Below are 5000 nucleotides of genomic sequence, written 5' to 3'. Positions count from 1 at the left end.
AGCCACATCAACAACAGCGGCATTTGTTCAGATGCTTTACTTACCTTGTGCACACTTACTTCCCTGATCCTCACCATACTTAAATGCCGCTCACTCCTCAAACCTGGCGTTCACATGCACTCACCTGTTATGCCTGGGTCTCACATTACATACTTGACACTCACTTGTTTCACTCACCTACCTAGTGCTCTGTTACCATACTTGGGACTCACTGACTCTTTACCTGCTTTACATACCATGTGCTCAGTTTTATTTACCTTTACCTGCTTACTTAATTTCCGCGCGTGCATGCCTCACTTATCACGTGCTTTCCAACCATATTTAAGCTACCTGGCACTCACGTTGCATACCTTACCTATCTGGCATTCAATTTACTAACCTGACACTCATTTCATCTCCTTTAATTACCTGGCAATCATATTACCTGCCTTACCCAGTTTTCACTTACCCTACCTCTGTAACACGTACTTGGAACTCACTTATTTACCTGCATGGCGTTCACTTCCTTTATGTGGTGCTCCCTTATCTTATACTCATCTTATTTAACTTACATAGCGCTCAATTACCTTGGCACCTACTTGATGTTCCTTTCTTTTACTTAGTTTTCTAGTTTTCTGCCTTATATCCCTGGTGCTTAGTCACTTACCTTACCTGACCTTAATTTGTCTTATATCTACCTGCCAATGAATTACCTTAACACGTACTCATGTTGCATGTTGTACTTAGCTGGCACTCACGTTGCCTGCTTTATCTACATGGAGTTTATTTATCTAGTTTGCTTCATTTGATTATCCCTTCTCTAGCTTACAATCATGACATCTTTCTTACTTAACTGGCTCTCATTTACTTGGTATACATATTGCTTACCCGGTGCTCATTACTATCCTTACCTAGCACTCACTTGCCTTACTTATTTAGCATTCTCTTGTCTTACTTACCTGGCACACTATTTCCCTACCAAGTGCCGACGTCAACGCAAACTTAAATTCTTAACCAAGGGTTCACTTACTTTACTTACCTGGACTCCACCTAACCGTACTGGCCCTCACCTTCGTTAATGATCAAGTACCTACCCAGTGGCACTTACCTGTATTTCCTGGCATATTCCTAAATTAGCAATCATTTTACTGGTGCTCTTTATATTTTCTTACCTGGGACTCATTTACCTCATTTGGCATTCATGTTATCTGCTTTACTTTCCTGGCACTCACGCTACCTGCCTTACTTACCTAGCGCTCACTTAACTCACTTCCTTACCACTCACCTTACGTACTTTGGGTTGTGCTCACTTACCTTATACTGTATTCACTTTACCTACCCTACTTATATGGTGTTCAATCACTTGGCACCTACCTGAAGTTCAGTTATTTTACTTTTACATTTACATTTATTTACAAGGTGTTAACTTATCTTACTCTCACATTTCTTACATTACTTAACGCCTGTTCACTTACTTACATTACACTCACTTGCTTGGCATTCATTTGCTTTACGTGCCTGGTACTCACTTGAATTACTTACCTGGCACTCACCTTGCTTTAATATCCCTATCAAGTGTCAGCGTTTATGCTTCACTCTGCTGTGCATTGCATACTAATGTAGATTTTTTCTTTCTTTCATGAGTTCGAATTTGGACTTGCTGGGGAAACGCCGATATTTTGCACAACATAGCCATGAGGATTCGAATCCTTTGACTCCTGCGGCAGATTGACGCCAGCCATTGCATTTATGTATATATAGATAAATAGATTCTAATTATATGTTTTTCAGCTGTGAAGAAAAAATGGTAATCTGTACGTTTCATATATTCATTTGTATCACAGTATTCCTTAAAGAAATGGTTACATAGTATGTTCTTGATATGCACAGTGATGAATTGATTTGCTGGTCCTGAAAATATAGTTTAAAGACCATTTTCAAAGGGAATGTCAGTGGAAGCATTTTTTAATGTTTTAAGTGATAACGTATCGCTGACGGCCTAAACCCCATGCAAATTAGTTCCTTTATTTGAACATTGGTAAAGAAATTAAATTAAACCGAAAAAATAGAACAAAAATTTTGTTATACAGTCAGAATTTCTAAAGGTTCACTTATCTAGTTCAACGTTATATATATATATATATATATATATATATATATATATATATATATATATATATATGTATATATATATATATATATATATATATATATATATATATATATATATATATATATATATATCAGTGATTTCTAACCTGTTTTGCAAGTTTCCGACACACCCATTATTGTTTAGCACTTCTTTGACCTACCTAGCGTTAACTTACTTGGCTTACTTGGTGCTCGCCCTACTTACCTGTCCTTGTTCACTTTTTCTTTCTTCTTTTTAATGTGATCAAGTACTTTACACGCTTAGTGCACACTTACCTGATAATGCCGTTCACTCAAATTACATAGCGACACTTACTTGCACTCACTTACCTCATATACTTGGCGCTCACTTAACATACCTGACGCTCAATTGCTTTACTTACCTACCTAGAACTTGATATACATAGCACTCACATTACATACCTGATAAACGCCTATCTTACTAACCTGACGTTATCTTATTCTACTTACCTGGCACTCACCCAACTGTACTTAACTGGTGCTCCTTTACCTTATCTCCCGTTCATATTTTTTACTTATCTGGCACTCTTTTCTTCTACATACCAGAGGCTCACCTTTACTGGTGCCTGATATCTACTAACTTGCCACTAGCCTTAATTTCGCATACCTCACTTATCTGATGCTCTCTGTTCTTACTTTCCGAGCCTTCGCTTATCATACCTGGCACACACGTTACATGCCTTAGATAGCACCCAATTACCTTACTCACCTGGCACTCATTTTATCTGATTTACTTACCTGGCTCTCATCTTACCTACCTTATTTACCCAGCTCTTACAAAGTTTACTTTCTTAGCACTCACATACTTGGAGCTCACTTATATTTCTGTTTGGCGGTCACTTACTTTACGTGGTGCTCACGTTACCCACCTTACTTACGTTGCGTTCAGCTACTTAATTTGGCATTCCCTTGCTTTTTCTGCCGTAATTACCTGATGTTTAATCACTTTACTTACCTGACGTTAAGTCGTTCTGTACTTTATTGTTGTTTATCAGGTACATACATAGCATTCATTTTATGTACTTGGAGATCAATTATTTACCTGCCTGGCGTCTACCTGGCTTACATTATGCTCACTTATTTTACACTCATGTTACCTACCTTACCTGACCCTCATGTGTTTATTTACCCAGCACTCACTTGCCGTGCTTACCTGGCTCGCACTTGCTTTATTTGCCTTTCTCTTACCTTTCTTTAATATCCCTATTAAATACCGACGTTTAAGCTTCATGCGCACATGCATTACATGATCACATAGATGTATCCACTTTCTCGCCATGAAATTAGATTTGGACCAGCAGGTGGAACGCAGGCATGTTGCACGCCGCAGCCATTGGGATTTGAATCTTCTGACATATCTGCAGCCAATTGATATTCGCCATTCCATTTAAATATATGTGTGTGCGTGTGTCTATGTATATATATATATATATATATATATATATATATATATATATATATATATATATATATATGTGTGTGTGTGTGTGTGTGTGTGTGTGTGTGTGTGTGTGTGTGTGTGTGTGTGTATGTGTGTGTGTGTGTGTGTGTGTGTGTGTGTGTCCTAGGAAATTTTCTTGTGATAATGTGTGCGTCTGAGTCTGTGTGCGCATGTACGTGTAAGTGTGAGTGTGTGTGTATTTCTGCATGAGTATATGTGCGTGCGTTTGTGTTTGAGTGTACATGCACGTTTATATGAAAATCATATATCTTAAATGCATGGCTGATCGCCACGAATGGCTGCAATTTGTATACATGGAAACGGAGAGCTTCAGGTTGACCGCTTTTACCGTTTCATATTTTTCCGAAAGTCAATATGTCATTTCATTGCACAGGTAATAGATTTTACAGTTTCTAAAAGGAAAAAGTAATGATGTGAAAGTATTATACAATTATTGTCAAAGTAACTTTATTTCTTTATATCCCTAATCAATAGAATGACAGAAAAGTTTCAGTAATCTAATACGTTCGTTATTTTCGTTACAAAATGGGTTTAAAGATATATTTCGTGAATCATTATTGGGCGAATTTTAATTAACGGAGCAATCTTTCAAAGGCTTTTTTCTGTACCTGTATGTTTTTGGCCCTAGATGTTGCAGTTAAATCTGCCCCACATAAATTTATTTGCCCGATCTGAAGCTATAGTTATATTACCTTTTTGCATGGTGACTGTCAGTGGCACTATTTTCTCAAGTATTCAGCGATAACATGTAGATGCCAGGCCATACCCTATAAAAAATAAATCCTTTATTGAAGAATAAATATATGAATAAAAAATTAAGAATAAAAACGTTATATTCTATAGGCAGATATTTAATACTCTTAACTGTAAGTATAAATAAGATATTCTCATTTTATACATTATTTTTATGTGCTCTGTCGTCGACTGCAAGACAACTGCTTGCAAGAAGCTGTATTATAGCTTTTAGGTACATTTCTTTTCTTTTCTCCCTTTTTGTATGTAACAGATTGATGCAAAAATATATATTTGCAGTAATTCATACCCACTGTATTCGTTCTTTTTTATTCAATTCTAAATACTGTAGTCACCGTTGCTATTGCTGTTGTAGCAATCATCAGTATTATCATTTTTATTCCTATCATTATCATTATTATTACCATCGCTATCATTTTTTATATTACTTATACAATCATCATTCGTAGTAGTAATAGTAATATCATTAATATTGTTATCATCCTTGTTATTACAATCATCACCATGAATGTTATTCTCATTTCATTATTTTTTGTTATTGTCATTATTGTAATTGTTATCATCATTATCATTGTTATAATTATCATTATCATTATCACTATCATTCTATTATTTTGTTTTAACCACTGTTAGA

The sequence above is a fragment of the Penaeus vannamei genome, chromosome 38 (assembly GCF_042767895.1).
Source record: "Penaeus vannamei isolate JL-2024 chromosome 38, ASM4276789v1, whole genome shotgun sequence".
Taxonomy (NCBI): Eukaryota; Metazoa; Arthropoda; class Malacostraca; order Decapoda; family Penaeidae; genus Penaeus; species Penaeus vannamei.
The sequence above is the reverse complement of the archived record's forward strand: the minus strand, read 5'-3'. Positions refer to the sequence as shown.